The sequence below is a fragment of the Mastacembelus armatus genome, chromosome 6, assembly GCF_900324485.2.
Source record: "Mastacembelus armatus chromosome 6, fMasArm1.2, whole genome shotgun sequence".
NCBI lineage: Eukaryota > Metazoa > Chordata > Actinopteri > Synbranchiformes > Mastacembelidae > Mastacembelus > Mastacembelus armatus.
In genome coordinates, this window is record NC_046638.1 from 8,120,952 (window position 1) to 8,144,684 (window position 23,733).

The window sequence follows — 23,733 nt, forward strand, 5'->3', positions numbered from 1 at the left end:
TCAGGTGAAACCACCTACTGGGTTTTGATAAAAATGAAAATAAGCATGATCCTGTTCAGCTTTTATTCCCTCACTGCTTTCACTTTTATTATGTCACTCATTTCATATGATCTGTGATGTTTGCCATTATTTCTTTGACTTTGATATGACAACATTGATGCTTTCAGCTCATTGACTGAGCTGTGATTACCACAGGTGATTCTTCTTCAAGGTTAAATGTTCAATCAGACTCTCTAACTTCACCTTGTCTTGTCCTTGTCTGAAAATAATTACAGTTTCTCATGATAGAGCGTTCCAATCAATCACTGGGATTATCTTTGAACACCCACCACATTTTCAAAGTGTGACAGAGATTTATCAGTAAACGAATGTGTCACATTGCACAGACTTGATGGGGATCATCTTTCCCCCGACGGGCAAATAAATGTCTACGTTTTGTTCATCCCTCTGTGTTCATTGACAGTGTTACGACTTTGCCAAAATGTGTGACCGAGCTGTTTTTGCTGTTTCCATTCAAGTTTAATCAATATCGAAACTTTTAATGTGTTTTTTTGTAGATTATTCTTATTTATATATTATTTATTGGTCATAAAGAATATGTATTTGACAGATGCTGCAGCATGCAAGCATACAGAGGGTAAAATGTTAACAGGGCAAACAAATCGTTTGTGGAGTCCCTCTGGGTTCAGTTCTTGGAACCTGTACATGTCTGGGTCAAATCTTACACAGCAATAACATAGCTTATCACAGTTATGCATATGACACTCAAGTTTACTTGGCTCTTTCACCAAGTGACTATGAGGCTCACTCTGTCAATACTTAGAGCAAAAAAAGTACATGGATGCAATTAAAATATTGGTTTTTATAACAAGAGGGACAGAATGAAAGTTTTTGCCAAGCTTGAGTCTGGACACAAACTTAAGACATGGTGTCTTAACTGACTCAGATCTGATATTCAGGTGTGTATCCATTTAAGATTTAGAACCTTATTCATGCCTTCATCTCAAACAGGATGGACTATTGTGACAGTCTTTTGTCTGGTCTATTACTGCCAGTTTATACTGCACTTGAGTAAAAGGGGCCAAAACACATTTCTAATCTCCCTGAACAACGTAAATCCAGCAGGGCTCCCAGGTCTTTAGCTAGCAATCAGTTGGTAGAACCTCGAGCCAAAACCAGTCTCTCCCTGTCTTATGTGTTTGTCAATAGAAGTATGGCTACAGCTCTTGTGCTTCCCGGTTTGCAAACACTACTATCATGGGAGGAGCATCAGATTTGTGTTTTATGATCTCAAATGAAATTATGCATGCAAGGTCTGGCACTCTAAGCATGTTTGAGCAGTTTTTATTTTTCTCAGGGAGTGTGATAAAGAAGAAATCCTTTGTTTGTATGCTCAGATTTCTGTTTAGAGTTCAGACAGGTGTTCCTGTTATCCTTATTGGCCTGCTCATTCACCCCTCCACCCACACACACACCCAAATGTAAGTCCCTGATGGTTTCCCCCAGGCCTGGTCAATCTTACATAGAGCAGACAGTAATGAGAAAAAGGATAACTGTGCTCCATCAACAGCTGAGCCCTGCAGCACCTGTCAGCATTAAATGCACATATATAGCTGCTGGCCATGCAGTTGCTAAGGAAGTGTTGGTATCCAAGCAGGAGTTGGCAAGGAAACATCCCCAAAGTTGATTCAAGAGATTGGATGCCGCTGGAGTTGATTTCAAGTTGCATTCATATTTCATCTACGTATACTAGCTGAAGGGAAAGGGGAAAATAAGCTGGGCATCTGTAAAATGACTGTAATGTAAAGGCTGCAAGGTCCAAAATAAACTCTGGGAATGTCATCATTGGCTCATAGGTCATTAAAAAAACAACAACAGTAGTGGGATCAGGCAGTAGCAAGAGTTATGGTCCTAAAGGTCTTCAGTGCAAACTGTATAAATAGGTTTCGACATTAATCTTGGTCAAAAGAATCTCCAAAAGGCAGAAGGGAGAATAAAAAAGTGACCATCATGACTGTCTGTTTCCACACCCAGTTACTGCTCACCAGTTAATAACATTTAAAACCAGACATCCAGGCCTGTGCAGGCATGCCACAAAACTACACTGTAAAACACCATACAGGAGACCATTTCGGAATTGCTAACATTGACTTTCCTGGACGTCTTGTGACTTCAAATAATGATTGAATGAATGTACAGCTCAATATTCATTAAACTAATTAAGTAGACCTCCCAGCATGTGTTGGTTGGAGGTTAATACTGAAAAAAGCAATGTGTTGTTGAACAAGGGTGTAAATCAGATTATTTAACATGTGAAAAAGGTGCACCTCAAGGGTCTTTTAAGGACCACTGATTTTATTGTTTCTTCTGCTCTGAGGTTAGAATTAAGACTCTTCTGTTTATTATACTGAGTTGATTATTTTTGCATTTCTGAAGCGATTTGCCCTCGACATAATTAATTAATTAACTTTTACCCAGAATGTAGCATATGATGTGTCGCTGCTGAGCAGAGCACCAATACTCAAAGCTACACACTCTTTCAGTGATAAAGGTGATTCAGTACAGTCAGTTCAGTTTAAAGATTTGTTTTCTATGTCTCCTCTTAGTTTAATCATCCTCCAATGTTTTACAGTGTACTGGACCACAATTCTTAATCATAAATCATTTTTAAAAAATTTTTTGTATCCCACATTTCCACTTTCCAAGACTCCCAGACTGTCTGGGCTAGACCAGTAACCACAGATCTCCAGACTTGTTCTGCACATGCAACTGCAGTCCTGTGACAGTAGAAATAGCTCAGTTGTTCAAACTATACAGTGACATCCTGTCAAAACACCCATAATGTAAAGCACGTTCAGAGCAACTGTGTAAATATAATGTCTACATAGTTTAAAATACATGTTGAGTCTGAGATAAATGACAAAGAAAACAGAGGACAAATTCTACATTACAAACAAATGGATCCCAGTGAATACAGTTTCTGTAGGAGGAGGGGATGCTGTGGTAGCTCTCATGGCCTACTTTCTACTATTCACTAGACAGAACATCCTCCTGGGAGCGCAGGAGGTACAGTATATGCAGGGAGTTCAGCCATGCTTGGCCTGTCACTTCAACACGGCAAAGAAATGGCTGGACTCAGGGAGGGAGGTGGAGGTGGCTTTACGTGTCAGCACACTTACTGTACATAAAGTGGAAGCAAGGGCAAAAATGGTGCAGTCATTCCTTGTTTCCTCTCAGCCTACAGCCTCAGTGCCTTATGCATTTATGGGTCTTTTCATTGCTTGGTTAAGCTCAGACCCAGTGCATGTTTCTACTGCGTAAATTCCTGAGAGGAGGTGTATAGAATACCTGGGTAGATTGACATATAGCTTTACTCTCCCCCACTTCTTCTCCTGCTCGGCCTCCCTCATGTCCTCAGGCTCCTGTCACTGACTGAGCTGCAGAAGGTAGACAGCCATAATTATTATGGTGTAGGAAAGCCTCACACTAGATTACCTACAGGTGTTTTTTTTAATGCAAAGGAATGCACACATCAGAAATTGTGAAGATGCTGAAGAGAATCACAGGACTAAAAGCTTTCTAATTCCGGATTTGGCATGTTAATGCTCTGATTTTCTTCTTTACGCCTCTTCTCACAGATTTGTCCAATTACTGCTCTAAACAGCGTCAGGGTCTTGTTGCTAGGTTACAGCCAGGTAGAAAACACCATTACCACAGGAGTTGTTAAGGTGAAGGTGTTTCCAAATAAAGAGATTTATTACCTCCCAGCTTCCAAGTGAAAATGTTATTTCTATTATCACCTTCCTCTACTCTTTCTCGGTTCAGCTTGATCTCAAAACACTCACTTAACCAGTTGGAAATGCATGAATTCAGTATATAAATGTAAAAATACACTGATTTTGAATAGTATAGTAATGGTAATTCTTAAGGGAGAAAACATTTGCCACTTTCCTCTTAGGGATGGTTTCTGCTAAAATAACTACGTTAAGGAGAACTATTTTTTAGTTTGCCTCAGGACACATACATGTTGAAGTTAAATTCTGGAAAACCATCTTATGACTCAGACAATAAAATGGGAAATTTAGACAGGAAGCCTGCTAAATGGCACTGTGCGTATCCAGGAGATGGGTCCTCACCCGTCTACACGCCATCTTACAGTGTGATCCTGGTCCTGGAGTCAGAAAGCTGTGATGCACAGCACGCTTCCCCCTGGGCACAGGCTGATACCCCCTGACAGATTGAGGCTGAAAGGGTGTGTTCAACTTGTGTGCATGTGTGTTTACGCCTGTCTCTGTGTGACTGTCTTAGGGATTTATCTGAATATTTGGAGGCAAACTGCACACATGGAGAAAAAAAAATCACTGCAGCTTTGTTTGCTCAGGCAAATGAAATAAAAATTCAAGAACAAATTCATAAAAAAGTCATAAAAGCAATCATCAGTGTGTTGTATCCAATCCTCCTACTGCGATTTCTGCTCCATTTATCTTTTTTAAAGTTGCCAAATTACTTTTTAATTGCTTTTTTTTGTGACTGTAAACCTGATCCACACGGTTCATGTTCAATCACAAAGTCTGCTTCTGATAGCCGTAATAAATTAAATTCAGAGGAATAGTTTAACGCAAAAAATTAAAACTGACAGCAAATCGTGTTATGCGAAGTAGCATGCTGGAACCATTTCTTGGCAAACAGCGACTGGACACGGAGCATTGGGGGAGCATTGTAATCCCATTTTTCCATCTACCAGCGGGAAAGTTACTGTGGCTTGTCTCCAAGAAATTGTTCCAGCAGATGACACCCCATAAAACCACAACCTGATTTTTGCATTTGCTGTTGGTGTAGACAGATTAAGCAAACAAGCAAACATGCTAATGCAAACTCATATGAGCTTTTCAGGAGCTGGGTAGATATATTTATTTATATTTTATTTATAAAATATTAATTGATTAGTTGATCAAAGGAAAATTAATGATCAACTAGTAGAATTAATAATATAATTGAAAATCTTCTTCCATATTAACATTTGCTGCTTGTGCTGTTTTTATTATTGTAGTTTGAATATTTTTAATATAGTTGGGCAAAACAGGTTATTTTTAGACATTTTACAGACTGAATGATTAATTGAAAAAATAACTGGCAGATTTAATGAATTAATAATGAAATAATTGTTTGATGCAGCCCTACTTAACCTGCAAACATGAGAGTGATATCGATCTTCTTAAGTATAATCATACACTGTCAATAGAAAAGATGATGCTCAGCAGAAAGGAAAAGAAAAAAAAAGCCATTTTAAACCTGCGCTCTATAAACATGAGAATCACAGAGCAGCGAAAATGACATCCCATGTTTACAGGAACTTAATTTTTACATATATTGAAAAACATTTACAAAACAATGCAGCATCACCTTACCTCAAAATGAAATATTACATTACTCCTTGGCTGTTGCCAGGGGAAATCCTTAAGAATTTCATGCCCTGTGTGCATTCATGCATTTGCACGTGTCTTTGGGTGCACAAGTCCTACTTTGTGCGAGCTTGTGAAGCATGGCCATGGCCTGTTTAATGAGATAGCATGTGGTATGATGCTACGGTTGTGAAATTGAAGCGTGCGGGCTGTGTAAATTGAATTAACTGGGTTTGTATGCGATAAGAATGTGCATGTGAGGAAAGGCCCCTGAGCTGGTCTAGTCCTCCTATCGTCATTAACATGGGCACAAGAGTAAATTTTAGCTTGGATGGAGAAGGAACCAGTAGATTGTTTCTCCAAAACAAAAAGGGGGGTTTCAAATGATTTCTGTACATGCACATGACAAGCATTTAACATCCACATGGCTTCACTGGAAGCTTTCGCTGAAATAAATTTTGTGTACTTGTTACCAAAACCTTCCATCACCTCATCTGAGTCACCTCAAATGTCATTAATTAGAGATTGGAGAGAAAAGGTTTTACTTTGAATCCGTCTTACTTTGAATGAGTCACTTTAACCTGTTATGTTAAATTCCTGCTAAGTGACTTGGCCCATTACTAAAAGGCCACAACCTAAGACTATATACTGATTTTGGAGCTGTGTACTGCCTGATGTACTGCATCCCAAGGGCCAGAGATCACTACATTTGTTGATCGATCACTGATTAGCCAAGAAAAAAACAATCAAGGACTACACTGATCTGTCGGGGTTAGAACAGAGGTTCTACCAAGTACCAGTGATCCGTGTGAGCGCTCAAAGACAAGGGGGGTGGAGGCTGTTTAGTCAGTGATTCACCTCAGTCTTTCTTTACTCTCTGAGCCCTCTGAAAATACCCAATGAGCCAAAAAGAAAATACCTCACAGCTGTTCTCTCTGCAGCCAAGCCATTCCTGATACTTTTCTTACACAGACCCTACGTCTGCACCGAGCTCCTGACGAGTCTTTGAATCCAACCTTTTGGCAGGCTCAACCTCTCTCCTCTCTTTAAACTTTACGCTGCTGGTTGTCCTTAATTCTTGACTTCAGAAATGCAGTTAAAATTACAGAAGGCTCCTGAGGTCCAGTTAGAAAGGGGTCAGGAGAAAACACAAGGAGACTGGGTATTGGAAGTATCACATGTGCCACTGGGAATGTTAGTGTCATGACCTTAGACGAGGAGGCAAAAAGATCAGTCTCTGGAGCGCTTATCTCGCTCTCCATCTGTAGCAGATTTTGTGACATGAGGAGCACAGAGGGAGAGAAAACACTTCAGCCCCCCCCCCCACACACACACTTGTACCTCCTCTAAACCCTGAAACAAAAACACTCCTCTTGTTTTCTGGCTGTGAGGGAGGCACACAGCATGAATAATTAACATGGGACAAACAACAATTGCGTGTCTGACAGTTGTCGTTTACCTGTTGGAATCAAAAAACAACGTTAAGCTTGTTCCTCAGGACAGAGATTATGCATTTTTCTTATGCAGGTAGGTTCACACTGATCTTTGGGTACTCCCTGGTAGCTGCTATTTGTTGTTCTGCTGAAAATTTTCATTACTTTTCCCAAAAGCGATGACTTCATCTTGTCTGATCTAAATAAATAGGATGCTGACTTCCCTCCCAACAGGCCTTTATGTGCAAACAGACGATATAAACATAATGATGACAGGTGACAACTAGACTTCAGACCTGCTCCCAGCTAAGGAATAGCCTGACACTTAATTCTTCATTTTACACTTTGGGGATATAACCTGTTAGTACAGCCGAGCCTTAGAGCTGCTAGTAGCAAATGTTATTACTGTTTGCTAGTTGTTTCCCCCTGTTTCTAGTCTTCATGCTAAGATGAGGTAACTGGCTGACATCAATTTCTTATTGATCTTCTCATCAAAACTCTTGGCATGAAGGCAAATACATTAGGTGTACGTTCCTAGAAAATCATCTGAAAACTTGCTGTGAAGAAAACACACTAAGAAGAAGAAAAATTTGGGGGGTAAATTTAGTTCAATCTAAAATTCAGTGGGTTTACACCTCTTTTTAACAGGTACGCTGCAGTTGTCAGGTGATAAAAGGCTGCTGGGTTTGTAGGGATGTTATGTCCCTAAAATTTATTTCAAACCTTTTCATGTGTAACACAAGGGACATAACTGCAGACTTCCACTTCAGCATCTATAAAAAGATGTAGGAGGAAAAGATGCGTTCACAGACATAAAGCTATTAAGACAGTCCGTGTTGAAAAAAATGGGAAATGAAAAGACAATCCCAACTAACTGAAAGTGTGCACACATTTCTTATTGTCAAAACTGTGATTTTTTTTTAAATAGGACGCAATATAAACTGGACTTATGAATATTGTTTTCAATCTGTAGCAGCAAATAACACTTTTATTCCCACTGTGATGATGCAGGGGTGCCGGTGGGGAAGGTGAAGCGGAGGCGGGTACCTCGGCGGAGAGTCTCCGCCCTCCGGAGCCGAGCAGGCTGCTGGAGGAGCCGCAGCTCTCGGTGAGTTCACAAACTGTTTGCGCACCAGTCTCCTCTCCACACTGCGTGCTTCTACAAACTGGGATCGCAGGTCTCGGAGCGGTGGATTGTATTAGCTGGACCTCCGTGGACGTCCCGACTGATCGGCAGGCTTTTATTTGTTTTTTGTTTTTTTGTAATCTTAGTCCTTGACTCCAACAGTCCTTGTCGAATAGGCTGATCAGAGAGATTTTCGCAGAGAAACAGCTGATCGCAGGTTTTGGCACTGAGGTAAGAAACTGCTCTGTTAAAAAAAAAAAAAAAAAGTGTCTCTAACTTCAGTGTTGTGTATGGAGGCGAAAGGTAAATGCGCACAGTGTGAAGCCCTGGCTTGATTTCGTGACCGCCTGCTTATTTACAGCAGCGTGTCCAATGGGCGATGCTGTTTGACTCTCAGCGCCACTTTGTTGCTGCAAAGTTGCATCTTCTCCTCAGCTAAACTGCAGAAACCACATTAACGTCATGAAGGAGAAATGTAGCGGTGGAGACAATGGGGGGAAAAAGCCTAATTGTTGAAGTCATTTCTCAGGCTGTGGGATCATAAACACTTGAATTAACCTTTCTCTCTTTCCCTTTTAAGAAATGAAACAGGCTCATGCACACATTAAATATCCACTGGTGACTGAACGTGCAGGGAATCAGTCAGTGCCAGGAGGTTTAATGTGTAGGTTGTATCTGATAGTGGGTTGTATGATGAGAAACCTGACAACGGGGGGGGGGGGGTGTTGATGTGTGTCAGTCTCCAAGCTGGCAGACTTCCCACGGGGGGGCCGCAGCCATGAGCAGGAGCAGGCTGTCTGCAGAGATGTATGGGGGTCACCGGCTAGATGTGTCTGAAGGCGCTACCTTTGCTGTAGGGCAGGAGTTCACTGTCAGTTTGTATTCATCAGATGGATGCATCATCCAAAACCACCTCATCATTCTTCTTCTTCTGTCTGATTATCCACTGAAGGGGACATGACGCATTCAAGACAGGATGCTTTATTATACAGGACTAATTGTCCAAACAAACTGAATGTGTGTTTTTTTTTTTTTTCAAATCACTGAAAAGTTTTCTCCTTAAGTCGGAAGCCGACGGCTGAAAAAGTGCAGATTCAGAGCAGAAAGTTTTCTGCTTGCACAGGCAAAAGCTCAAACACTTGTCTAGTTAACAGCTGGAAATCAGGTTCTAATCAGATTTCGCCTGAGGAGATTGGCTCCAACACACACCGGTGTCCAGGTGAGCGTGCTGTGTTTTCTCACCTCAGGTTAAAGTCCCAATCACTCTCTCTGGCTCTCCATCTCCCTGAGGCTGGTGCAGGCTGTCAGGAGAGAGACACAGAGAAGACTCATATCAGGCCCCCGGCAGCTTGGACAGAGAGACAAATCAGCTCCTGTCATGATTAATGAGCTCAGCTACTATACTGCTGCATCATGCAAAGATTTCTTCTTCTTCTATCTCCGCCTGTCACTGTGTTAAACCCTTGTTCTTTTCTCTTACATCTAAATCATTGGGAATTAACGATTTGCAGAAAGAGAAGCGCACAAACTGGACACAGAGGCGTGTTTGTTCAGTATGTTGTGGGTGAACATTTGCCTTGTCAAAGGAAAAAAAAAAAAAAAAAAAAAGAAACAGTAGTACTGATGTTTTGGGAGCAGCTGCAAAAAAGGATGACTAAACTCCGCCTGTAGCCTTTCTGTCCTCAGCCTGATTCACATGAACGTTGGGGGAATAGTTTAGTTTCTCAGACAGAGACACAGGATACGAGTACAATGCAAACAACAGACTTTGTAAACCTACAGTGTAATTTATTCAGGGAATAAAGGTTAGCAGCAACAAGGGTTTGGGTTTCCTTGGCGGACCACAGAGGATAGCAATTAAGAGGGAGCATGTTTGAGTGGATTCAAATTTCCAGCAAGCCAAGATGGTATTTATTCCGCCCACAGACACAGAACACCTGGTGTGAGACTTGCCACTGGTGATCAGTGCACTCATTTTAATAGTGCCTCTGATAATGTGTTGATCTTAATCACACGTTCACAGTGCCAGCGATGACACGAACTGCAGAAACAAATGAATAGAAAGGAGAATGTGAGATATAGACGTGTGTGTGTGTGAGTGTGTGTGTGTGTGTGTGGTGAGTTTACTGCTTCTCTGCCACACAGTCCTTGGCAGAGATAGGAAAGTGTGAATTGCAGTGTATGGCAGCTCCTGCTGAGAGGGACGGGGTGACTGACTTGATGCCACCACGTCTGGCAACGCAGCGCTCATTAAAGGCCTGAAATTAATCTATGGTTCTGCATGGTTGGGTGCCTCCGATTTCTCCGTCTCATAGTCACACATTGACTACTTCTTCCTTAATATGTGCTGATGTGACTGGAAATGAGGCCACTGCCTTTTTGACTAGTCATTTCATCACTGCCCCTGATTTTCCATATCTGATTCATCCTTCCATCATAGCAACTTCCTTCCACCTTCTCTGCCCGTCTCCCTCTGTATCATCTTGCCTGTTTTTTCTTCTCTTTTTGCTTTTCTTCAACTCTCCGCATGTCCCCATCCAGTCTGCGGAGCACGTCTCTAACCATATCGATGGGTTCAGAGCAGCAAGGTACTAGGAAAATGAGGCTGGGTCATCACTCTACCCTCGCTTTCCCCTGTATCTGCCCCACTACCGCAGCAGCAGTCCGTAGAGAGCCCGGAACTAAATGGAGTATCTATTGGCTCAATGAGAAAATTGCTTTTTTCGATTGCTACAGGACCCTTCATTTAATGTGTGTGATGCAGAGGCTTCAGCCAGTAATGGGTTCAGCATCTTTGTTGTCAGGAGACACGAGAAAATGAAATTTGCTTTTCAGCTGGCAGAAATAATTTACTTGTGGATAGGTGTATTTTTTACCAGCTGTTTAAAAGCTCTGAAGGTGTATGTTATATACAGCATGTGTGCACTGTCTTTTGTATCCCCAGCTGTGTGGTTTGATGTCATGTCAGGTCGTATCAGGACTGTGCTGCCAGTATAAACCAGCCTGGTTTGGAGCCTGTTTATTAAAGCATATTCAAGTAAATTATAACATACACCTCTTTAAATGTGCATCTACATGTCGGGCCTGTCTAAATATTGGAAAACATTTTTTATGCTTGGTGAAATGGAAAAATTGGTGCATTGATAAAAGCAAAATGCAACATCACACAACGGAAACAGAGTTAGGAAATGAGCAAGGACGTACATGAATAATTTCCACTGAAGACATGAACATTTGTGTCGGCCAGAAACATCAGATATGTGTGGACTGATGAGGAAATGTTCTTCAAATTAACACAAGAAATAAACATGAATGCCACACTTCTGTTTTTTTGTTTTCCAACTCAGTGATGTTTGTTTAAGCTTTTTTCTTATGGCATCCCTCTGCTTCTGCTATAATTTAATGGCAGCCAAGTGATGTTTCTCTCTTTTTTGAAGTTCCTTTAAAATGTGTGCTAAATGGATGGGAACGTTACTTGTGTTCAGCAGTGTGATGTCTGTCCTTTACTTTCTGGGGGTAATGCAGTTGTGGTCAGTTTTGGCTTGGCCTGTTGCAGGTTTCATTTGCTGGAAGGGTAAAAATAACAGGAGAAGGTTGAGAAAAGAGAAAATCTTCTCATTTTAGCTCATCACCATTGTTGATATGTGTGAATGGAAAAAAAAAAATAATTATATATATATATATATATATATATATATATATATATATATATATATATATATATATATATATATATATAGCAAATTGCTTTAACCTGCCATTTATCATTTAAAACAATATATAAATGGAAAAATGTTTCTCAGACGTGATGCAGCTGTAAGTGGGTGTAGTTTAGATCATCCTTAGAGTAGCTTTTGGCCACTCTTCTACAGGAACGCAAGAGAAAAATGCTGCATTCCTTTGTTCCTTGTTGCCTCCATATGGGCCAGGAAGTAGTAGTGACCTAAGCGTTGGGCAGCTGGCAACCCCCAGAGTTCACTGAGAGCAGGAAGCTGAGGGGCCTCTTGCTGCTGCCGCTTCCTTTTTATCGGGAGGATGCAGGCCGGCTGCTTATGCTCAACCTAAGAATTTTTCTGCTTATCTTGCTTTCACCCTTTTCCCTCAATAATGGCGGTGCTGAACAGGTAATGAGGTAAAAGCTATCTGTTTGACAAGCTGGGCTCGGCAGATAGCGGCCTCTCCACCAGGCTCACAGTAGGCTTGGTAGATGCTTAGTTCAGGGTGTGCTCAACCCCATCTCGGGGATGTTCAAAGCCATCTTTTCCCCTGCATAATATTTTTCAGAACAAATAAACCATGTCACTCGGGTGTTCATTAAAGACTGCTGCTGAGGACCCGCTGGTCATTACACAGTGAGTAAATCCCCACGCTTTTGCCAGCGGGTCTCTTTATCACTTCATGCTCTTTTTATCCCCCAGATGAGAGTGGCACAGGCTGGCCAGGGCTTTGGACCTGATAGGTATGCGACATGGAGCTAACGAGTGTGGAGATTACTTGGATGGATTCAGAGAGGATGGAGCACGGCTCTGAGCTCTGAATGATGCTGAAGTTTTAACACACTGCTGCCTGAGAGAACACTGTCTAAAAAAATATTAGCCCAAAGCTGCACAGATTTATGTGTGTAAACTGGTATTTGTTTTGCAGGATGAATAACCAGATCTTTGATGAAATTCACACAGTGGCACTGGGTTGACTCATGCTGGGTTCAGTGTTGTGGGCACAATGGGCAGGAAGACACTGGGTGTTAAACAAGTAGCAGCAGGTAGAAAGCCCTCGTTTTATGGACGTGGGAATGTTTTCCACACTTGTTTCCTAACATAACAATGTAAGATCTTAGAGCTAAATAACTTAGTTCTGTTGTGAAACTCACCTCTTTTTACTTCTTGCTTTAAGGACGTGGTTTCTCTCATAGATTTTGATAAAGACTCAATTTTCAGAGGAGGTTTTAATTAACAGATATGCAGGATTGTGTATTGAGAGGAGGGGACCCAAATTATGATAAAGAATATCATAATTGTTTATATTTTCAGAGTCATATACTGTGACTGTGCTTATTTTAGAGCAGGAATATATAGTACTTCTTCAATTTTCCAGCAATTATGAAGATTTTCAATTTTTTCTATAGTGATTTGAATCTTTTAGTTATCTATATTATTAGTTATCAAGAATTTATAATTAAGAAATTAATATTTTGGTTGAAATCTTTAAATATAAGCATATAACATGAACAATCTGGAACCTGAAATCAGCCTTTCCATGCTCTTTGGTGGACAAACGATTTCATGAAGACACTGTTTTTAAATTACGTCAGAGGTGCTTTGGTATTTCTGTATGGCAGTTTTCTTGCTACTTGTCAGACTTCATGCTGTACACTGTGAAATCAATATCTCTGCAATAAGCTAGTACTTATTAATTTGTTGGTCCAGCTATAGTTTATATGTACTTTTGCAAAAATAAATATATTACGTCGGCCTTTACTGGTGGGCAGACACCGTTGTGGGCATAGAAGCCATTCCACCTTATTGTGGGTCACTGTCCTACCGATCTCTGGCTGTTTTTCGGGGAAGGTACTGTGAGCCGAGCTCAGCCCCGATCTGTTTTAACAGCCTCTCCCTGTGACTCATTGAGTCTAATGGTTCTCTCGTCTCCTGACTCAGGCATTTTTCTGATGAAATGGGACTCTTTCCCAGCTTCTGGTCTTTCTCTTTTTCTCTTGCCTCAGCCGCAACTGTGTCCCAGCTCTCCCCTACTCCACCCCTCTCTCCTTCTCTTTTCCCAGGTTCGTCTTTGAGTGCCCCTGCTCTTTTTCATTCAAGTCTCTGGAATAAGAGTATATAGCTTGATAAGAATACCCTCATTAGTCACCTAGGGCACATTACAAAAATGTGCCTTATTTTATTACATATTCAGATCAGCATTTTTATTTCCTCTGCTCTGCTCAAAGGGGATCTGAGTCCCTGTAAATATCCTGTTTATTTTTAATCTGTGACGATGCGCCGTATGATGTGATATGATAATTGTGATTTGCAAATACAAACACACAAAAACTGATTTAGAGTGCAGAGTGCATAGTAGAGATGGACAGTATGTTGTTAATGATGACCAAGGTAATTAGTCCATTGTCACTTTAAACAAATGAAATGCATGTTGGGTGTTGCAGCTGCATGGTAGCTCATTAACTCACTTTCTCCTGATTGCAAGTGTTGATATGAAGCAGAGATGGTGCAGTTACATCAGGTTTATGTAAACAGACACACAGACTGTTAGTTGGTATATACAGTGTGACATTCCCTTGTTTGCTGTCTCGGCTTTTCCAGTGTGTCTGAATTATAGACTACCTCGAAGAGATTTATTTTGAGTGTTATTTGGGTTTGCATCCGTCTGCTAATAACACTTTGCTGTTCCAGTCAGTGACAACCGTACAAACCTCAAATACACATACACAAGCACAAACACACACACACACACACACACACACACCCCTGCAGCTACAAGCAGAACTCAGCTGGTTGTATATTTTATATATATATTTATATTTATATATATATATATATATATATGGGGATCTGATATTGCTGGAATCTAGGCTAAATGTTTTGAATTCAACATGTAAACATGGCATAGAAACAGCTTATTCTAACTTCGAAGTGAGTTTTGTAAACTTCAGTAGACCTAACTGGGCTAATGTGATTCTCTTTCTCCCTTCTTACTGGAGTATGTGCATTTATATTCAAATATTATGCCAATATGTGGGTATGTACCTTTTAAAAAGCCTCATCGTTTTTCTTTCCGCTAAGGTGAGTGTTTTGTGCCACCTTTGAAGCCCACACACCTTGTCCACAGCACAGCACCCTGCAGCTCCTAAGGGATAACTGCAATGTTGCAGTCCCTCCCACAGAGTGAGATTGGCCACAGGTCTATTAGATGTATGTGCTCCTTGTTGGCTACCACAGTGTTTGATCAGATCAGTGTTTGATTTAAAAACAAAAAAACAAAAAAAACAGCAGGTTCCAGCTTCTACCTGGGGAAATTTGGGGGAAGGGCTGTCTAATGAGCTCGCTCCTGCTCCTGCTCCTGCTCCTGCTCCTGCGAGGATCACAAGCCTCTGACATAGATACTTAGAAAGAACAGGAACTGAAAATGTTTATGGCTTATAGAGAAGTAGCATTGTATGTGTATGTAGGTGAGGGCTGTCGGTCTTCATGTGGTTAGGTTATGTTATCTCACCTGAAGTCGTAACAAGTCCTCTGGTGTGATGCAGGTGTCCTTTTTTTTTCAGGACTCTTTATGGCCCCCCAATCACACCATTAGACCATATGTGGATGTAAACTGAAGCACACAGGGGTGCTCAACTGTTACTGACAGTGTTGCCGTAAAGCCAATTGAGGCTGTTAAAGCGACCCAGCAGACCGGTTTATGTGAAGATTGCCGTGATGGCTTTTGGACAACTTTCCTTCATGCTATTTAAAATGCTGAATTTACTCGTCTGAGCAGCCTCCGCATGTCCACCTCAATAACAGCCTTTGCCTTTTAACAGCAGATCTAATGTACATGTTGTAGACAGTTTTTTTTTTTTTTTTTTTTTTTTAAGTCTTCGAAGGGTAAAACAATTAGCCAGCCAAGACAGAGCGCCTCGATGCTTCATGATTTTTTGATGGTACTTTATGAAATTTTTAGCCCACCGCCACGTTAAAAGCACACTACTCGAGACAACATTCATGGGTCACTGCACTAAAATGTGGCCTCTGTCCTTTGGGCAAATAGGCGGTCAATGCCAGTCGATGTGTTACAGCCACAAACACACCATGTAGTGTGGAGGGAATGTGCTGCACTTAATGAACTCAGTCCACAAGGAATCATCAGTGTCCACAAGGGTGAGGTTTTCTAAGAGAAAAATAAAACAATTTTTTTTTTTTTTAATTGTAAAGCTATTTCCTCACTGTAAAATTTCTTCCTGATAGTTGTTATGGGCTCCGGCAGATTCCTGTGATCCTGGTTAGGAATAAACGGGTATAGATAATGGATGGATGGATAGTTGTTATGGTAACAGATGCACACCATGAAGCATAATTCCTTTTTTTCCCCTTAATCCATACCTCCCCGCATCTTCCTTTCTTTCAAGCGTAAGGAAAAAGGTGAATTTCTAGTCAGTATTTAGCCATCTGAAGTGTATTTAAAGGGTTGATTTGATATTTTCATGAAAATGCATTTCAGTTCTAAGAAAAAGGATCACAGTCACATGTGTTTGTTAGAGATAGCACACGCACGGCAGGTGTTTCCAGCACGTGAAATTGAATTGACTGCAGTGTTCATTGAGTTAAGTGGTAAAAAGGGAGTACAGATGCTCGGAGGGATTTTTTTTTTTTTCTAGTGGAGCATCAGGTGATCTTGGATGACTTCCTGCTGTTTTGTCACCTGTCGTCCAAGTCGTCCAAGCTAATCTTGACCACCTGGGTGTGACGCTCAAAACTGTGAAGTGTTTGAGGTCGAAACAGACGGCGTTTCTCCAAGAGTTTGCACCCTGGAGAAACAGGCCCAGATTATCTTTCCCGATAACACTTGGCAGGAGGACGATCCCATGTGAAATGCCTCAGCACCAGGGTTGAAGCCAGAGTAATTTTGCGGGTGTCTCTGAAAGCCGCTAAATGTGTAGTGATTCTTCAGGCTTTATTTGTGAAGCCATAGTGTAAAATCGTCCTTCTCTTCAACTGGTGGAGAAGCTGGTGGCTCCAAAATGTTATAATTGGACAGATGACAAAATAAGATTTAACCCAGATATAACAGCTTTCAGATTGCTTACTTTAATATTGGAATATAATTTTGTTTCAGTCAATAACTGGACATTATCTCATTTGATCTCACCACATTAAAATGATGCACAAAAGAAACAATGAAGAAGGAAAAGCTGATATCGTGAGCAATTACCAAAGCCGCTTTTACTTATCTCCGCAGGCAGTTTGGAATTGGACAAGCTGCTTTTTTTATTTAATAAGGAACAGATGTCTAGACTTCACTTACAAAACATCTCTGGGTAAACTTTCCATACATTTGCCTCATCTAGATTGGACTCCTGCCAACTTCTCCTGCTCACCCATCCCTGATAATCCAGTCTGTACTGCAAGCTTTCAAAACCCCTTTAAATATTTGGCCAGCCCTTCGTTTGTGTATATTTATTCTGTTGAAGTCTGTTGTGTTTCCAAGAAGCTTGAGAATTTGCAGACAGCTGGAGATTTTGAAAAGTTAAAAAACCAAACCATTTAATGTCTCCTACTATACTTCCACAGCTCATTATATTGGCTATCGTCTCTAATCTCCTCCAGCATTGTTGCATATTTTCACTATTTGGTGTCTCAACCCAACTCTCATGCTGTGAAAATTAATGAGTTACATTTTTTTCTTTATTGTGTAGGCTCATCCATTGTTTATGATTGTGTCTAGATTTTTAAAGCCTATTCAACACAACTCCAGAATAGATATTCCTTTTTTTGCATAAGCATCTTTTAACAATTCCCCACATTCAGCTCTGGCAATTTAATGAACATTTCTTTAGTTACCCCTTAGAATCATTAGCACTTCAGTCATTCATTCGCTTTGCTTCATCTCACAGTCCCGCTGTACGTGCATCTCCAAGACAAGTGCAAAGCCTTTCTAGTTTTCAAGTCACATGCTAACATTTAAATAAGAAGAGCAGTAATTCACCATAAATATCCCAGCTGTGGTCACTCCTGTGGCAATGTTACAGAAGTACGGAGCACTAAATGGGCTGTTTATTTATAACTGTAAGGCTGCAGTGGGCTGATGGAGATATGCAGTCCTGCTAATGTAGCAGTGCACGCTTGGGTGCATTACTCACAATTTCATCACTACCCCCCAATTAATACTCCAGACAGCATCAGCAGCATCTGCTCGAGCAAGTCAGTTGTCATCAGTTCCCTAGAGTTGAGAAAATTGAAAGTAAGCTCAGCCGTCGTGTCATTACTATTCTGAACTTATCTGCACGCACTCCATGAGCAGGTTCATCCAGAAGCTGCTGCATTACGATGGTTTGCTGCTCTCATTATTTTCTTTACTTTTGAGTGTTAAATCCAAACCAATCATTTTACATAGGTTTGACCTAACCATGTTACCAGCTATTCTGTGACCACATTCATCCACCACACAATTGTCTCAGATCCATCATGTTTTGTGGTGTAAACCTATTGACTTGTGTTTCTTCAGGGACCTAATCTTGGACCACTTCCAAGCAGCTCAGTTTCCATCCTTTCCCCATCTTTCCACTGTCTCCCATAAATCAATGTGATGTAATTGCATGAACCCCCTTTCCCATAGCTTCCACAGCTCAGGCCTGAAGGCAGTGTAGTTCTCAGTGTGTTTGTGTGCCCAGTTAACCTCAACCCCTTGATACGCACAACTGCAGCATCCATGGCCTGTGAAAGTTTTATTTTGAGCTTTAACTATTGACTTTTGCCTGTAACATTAGATGTTTTATGCAGTGTCTTTTTCAAGAAGCAGTATAGGGAACTTTCTCACAGCTGGCACTGACTGTTTATATCTAGCTAATACACTCTAAGCTCCGTGATTAAATCTCACTGAAAGTGGATTGTGTGTTGAACCAAGCGTGATTTCTTCTGACTTGTGGCTCCCTTAGCCCACTGAAGCAATGTTTCTAAAAAGTACTCCTGCATTTTCACCATGGAGAATGTCCAACTCCTTTTTCCACATTTAAGTCCTTTCTTACTTCCTCTTGGGACTTACGCAGGGGCAGGATATTTCCTCAAAGGTTAGGGTGAACCAATGTGGAAAGGAGCAGGTTTTTAGATTGAGCAGAAATTTTTACTCACACAGTTCTTCTGTATCCCAATTTCATCTTCCACTGCTCCAGTAATCCTCCTGCCATCAGTCACACCCTGCTCTGCTGAAGTGATAAAACCATTTTTGCCCCTCATGCAGAAACACATTTTCAGGCTGTTTGGCCATTAGTGTGGGCACATTTGACAGTGTGAGAGACAAAAAGCATGAGTCATTTTCACTTCTCCCTCTCCCTCTGTGATGTTTGCAAGTCTGTCACAGCTTGTTACCTGCTATCACCACAGCCACCACATAGACACTGATATACAGTAGATGAAGGATTCGGAGGGTTTTGGGGTTCTTTGGCACATGTGCAGCTTTATGAGGAGGACCCAGTGTGGCGCCCCTCTGGGGCTGAGGAAATGATCCAGATGCAAAGCTCCTGGCTCTCATAACCCAGTGGGACTCGCCGGCCCTGCTCCTGTACAGCCCCTTGCAAAATCCAAAAAAGACACAGACTAACCATCTCTGTATGTGGAGAAACTTTATTAGGTGCTGTTGCATTATGGTTTTCTTGTTCAGTAGTTTTGTCTTAGCTTTAGGTCTTGTATTGAAGTTCTGTTTATATTTCCCTATAACACAATTATTGCTAAGCTCAAACCAAACTATGTTTACCCTCAGTTACTCCTAAATTACCTTAAAGATGAACTTTCAGCACAAAATACTGAAGGTTGCACAAGGAAGTACATTTTTATCCAATAATTAGCTGACAACTGGTAACATCAGTACAGACAGTACTATAATACTTAATTATATGTCCTGTAGGTGTACAAAAGTGAGACATACTTTTCTAATAGTCTATGTTATTTGTGTTGGATAACATATACATTTGCTTGTACTTGGGGATAATCAGTTAGACTGGCCTTCTTTTATTGCTTAGTACATTAGGTGCAAGAAGCTGATTTTAGTATTTTAGTATGCATATAATTGCCAGTATAATTTAAATATAATTTCCTGATTCATTTGAAGGTCCCTGAACATTTTTTTACATACATTTATAAAAGGTCCTGGTCATTCTTGAAACATGGGACTGGACTGGTAGTCATATTAAGCCACTAAGATCTCAACACATTTATCTAGTAATTATATCCATTTAACTGTTAATGGAGGAAAAAATAAGCCACATGTATTTAATCTATATTGCAGCATATGTGGTATAAAAACACTACTCTTTCCCCTAAGGATAAATGTTTAATTTCTTAAAGTGCATTAGTGTACTATTTAGGGGGTTAGTGAAGCTTGTCTTTGTTTTCAGGTGCTTTGGCCCACCTCCTCTATAAAACACTGCAAACTCTAATGTCATGTTATTCCCTGCCTTTTTCTTTATCACTCACGTCCACATAGCTTCAAAGACATATTTTGACTATATTATGGCACCAGATGGCAATGCCATCACGGAAGCTGTATTCCTGTCATCTTTCTCTATGATTGTACTTTTGTCTAGTAATGTGACCCATGTGTATACGCTCATAAACTAAAGAAGTCTATGCATTGTTTCAGTCCAGCCTGTTGAGCGTCACGCTGCTTTGTTTGAATATAGTTGAAAACAACAATTTTACTTCTCAAATATTCCAAATAAAAACATTTGTTCTGGAACAAATCAATAGGTCACAGATGCTCACCACCATCATCTTAATTTCAGAGTGGTGTGCGAACAGAGCAGTGAAGTGTTGCTCACTGAGGTATGCAGTGAAAACCATCAGCAATGGGAACCAGACTCCTTGAGTCCCAGGGTTTGGATTGAACTGGTGCTGTAACTGCCAGACAGAGACCCAAGTGTCCTTCAGTCCATTTTTGGTTGTATTCTCTTTATTGAAATCCCTATTTTGTACTAATCCTGTTTGTGTCATTTTTTGTTTTACAATTGCAATACTATGAGATGTACAGACAGTAGCGATGGAACAAGGATGAAATTAATTAAATTTCTGCGCATATGAGCAAAATGGCTATTTCAGAAAATTAGTTTTACTTGTGGAAGAGTCCAAACTTAAATACCCTTCACTGGTTTTAATTATGAAAATAAGTTACATCTGGTTCCATTATGCAACAAATCTGTTTCCACTTCTTGTGTATCTTCTGCACTGAGATACTTACCACATTGTTTGTCAGCACACTACATGAGTCCTAAACAGGCAGGAGGGTCAAGGTAAGGGCACGTTAAAGACACATATTCCAAATTACTGCTACATTACAGGTAAAGGACAATTCATTACACTGATTGTTCTTCGCTACAGAATCCAATTTCAGTAAATATGCAGAACTCTACTTGTCTACGGTCTTATAGCAAAATTGAAATGAAGCCTTGAAATTGTTACCAGATGTGGTCTTAACACATGTTTAACTGGCCGGTTTGACAACAGTGGCTGCATATTTCAACATTCAATGTTTTATGGAAAATACTATACTGGACACCATATATCTTATGTCAGAATACTATGATTCCCAGTAGATTTAAGTGTTTCAGTGTAATATACAAAAACATCAAATATAGTAATTTGGACACAAGTATTTTAGTCATATATTAATCATTAATCAAGTGCCAAAAACTCTCTAGCTTTATGTTTTCACATTGTTGAGATTTGATTTCATTCCATATGATAATGAAGTAGAAAGTTTTGGTTTTGAAACTAATGGTCAGATTAAACAAGCAACGTGAAGACGTTACTTTTAACTTTAGGAAATTTAAAATTTTACTTTTCAGATATTTTATAGACCAGATGATTAATGCAATATAGTGATAAAAAGTTAAGCACCATCATAATATTTAATGAAAACTATCATTGGTTGCATCTACAATTTTCAATTGGTTTATTTATATAGTGCAAAATCGCAGTAAAAAAAAGATCTCAAAGCACTTCACATAAAGAAACTACACATTTGTGTGTTGTGTTATCTTTTGTACACTTGTAGTGTTTTAGCTGAAAAAAAAAAAACATCCTGAGGGAAGACTCTATGCAAACATCCTTTTTGTGCAGACAGCCTGGATCTTCATCTAAATTCCTCACTGAGTTGGAGGCTCTGTGAGCTATAAGCTGCATGATTCTCAAGCTTTAGTGGGCTTTAGGATTTAACTGGGATGAAAATGGCTATCATGTGGCCGTTCATCAGTTCGCAGGGCCCGTGGGTGGGGGAGTTGGTGAACAAACTGGTGAGAGTTTAACCACCCCAGCCCCCTCTGTGTGCGTAGTAATAAACTCTTACCTTGGCTTGGTCGGCTGCACTGCTGGTATCCTTGCTGTGTTTGTGTAACCCTCACTAAAAAAAAGCCTTTCTCTTAATTGTATCCCACAGGAACCCATGCTCTCAGTAAGCACACCCTTTCCTGTCCCTCATGTTGATCCTCCCCCGCTCCCAACCTTAGCCCCGTCATCCAAATTTGACAGGTCTTTCCTCTTTAATCGCTCAGCTTCAAAGTGGAGTTGTGATGTCCGCCTGTTCTGAGGCACGGGGGCTTGCCTTGGGGTCCTGGAAATTAGAGTGAAAGTGTAAGAGGCAGATAAATAAAACAACAACTTGTTTAATTGTTCATCATTGCAGTGTCACTAGAGGGAAGTTGATGTTGTGTAATTAGAGAAGAAGGTTGCAGGTCTGTCTAAGACACCTCTCAGTGTTGTTTGATTAGGGCATCTGTTGCAAGATGAGAGATACAGGCTGCTAAGAAAAACCTGTAACAAAGAGAAGAGGCCTGGCTAGTGTTTGTCTCTGACTTACCGAAGAGGTGGACCCAGTGTCAGCTTTCATCAGCATCAAACTAGCACCCTGCGAACTCATTTCCAGGAGCTGCATTCTTATCAGGTTTCCATTTAGCCGAAAACGATTAACACAGAGAAAATAGAAGACGGTGTAATGAGTTCAATCTGCATTTTTTAGCTGGAATAATTATGTACTCTGTATCAGTGAATACAATCGTGTCTGGTGTGCAACACTGAGAGCACCTACTGTAGTGTGGAGAACAAAGAAGGCAGTGGGTTGGCTGTGGCCGGAGAGGGGAGAGTGAGTGATTAGCTGTGTGATGCCCTCTGATCACAGTGGGATTGTGTCTTTATCGCAATGGTTTATCTTTATCTCTGGTGGTTGACTCACACTCTTAGATCAATAAATCCAGATGGGGTAAGTCGATAATTCTGCCTCAGCACTGCCCTCATTAAAGCAGATGTTCTGGAGATATATAGCCGCTGGAAATTGCCCTTTCTCATTTCTATACTATTACATCATGATGTATATGAACTCTGCCAGAAGTTGGCTTGGGATCACTTTGGAAAGCTGACTCTAGAGCTGTAGATTTTTCCTTTTAATAAATGTGTTTATAAAAAGTTCAAAGCTGCACAGGTCATTAGCTCTTAAGCTCAGATGTTTGCTTTTGTCAGCAATGGTTAGAATTTGAGGCCGAACACAGCTGTGAAGTGTAGATGGAAGAATTGTTACTTCCTCCCTTGTTTTCCTGTCCCTTCCTCTTCCAAAGGATGTGTTGCTGACCAGACTCTGCTGTTCTCTAACCTCTAACGTTATAGTCAAGGTCGCCTGCCCTGATTGGCCAGGAAGAGCTGACCTATGGAGGCGCAGAGCATAACAGCTATCCAAGAGTGCACATATAGTAAAGGCTGGCTTGAAAGCAACCTGTTCACTTGACATGTTGTCCAACCACATCTGATGTCAAAAGTTTTTATAGCTGACATGAAGGCAAAGAGAAAAACCTGCTGTCACAGAGGAAGAGGGGTGGGGGGCAGGATACAAAGAATCCTAGAAATGAGGAGAACACACGCAGGGTTTTAGACCTTCTTTCATCGAAGGCACTCATGTGTTGCACATGGTGAGGGCACAATAACAGATGCAGTTGTGTGAACAATGGAAATATTTGGGCTTGAGAGAGAAGTTTAGATTCCTTGTCACCTCCATGCACCTGACCAATAGCAGTTTGGGCATG

At 40.7% G+C, this 23,733-nt stretch overlaps 1 protein-coding gene across 1 annotated transcript in view; it reads left to right on the top strand.

The window, feature by feature from the left end:
* Positions 1-3,325: 3,325 nt before the first annotated feature.
* tspan18b (tetraspanin 18b) overlaps positions 3,326-23,733 on the top strand; it is a 34,334-nt gene continuing 13,926 nt past the window's right edge. Inside the window, exons 1-2 of the mRNA XM_026312538.1 lie at positions 3,326-3,335; positions 8,151-8,192. The gene's annotated coding sequence lies outside the window, so the exon portion shown is untranslated. The remainder of the gene's footprint in view (positions 3,336-8,150; positions 8,193-23,733) is intronic.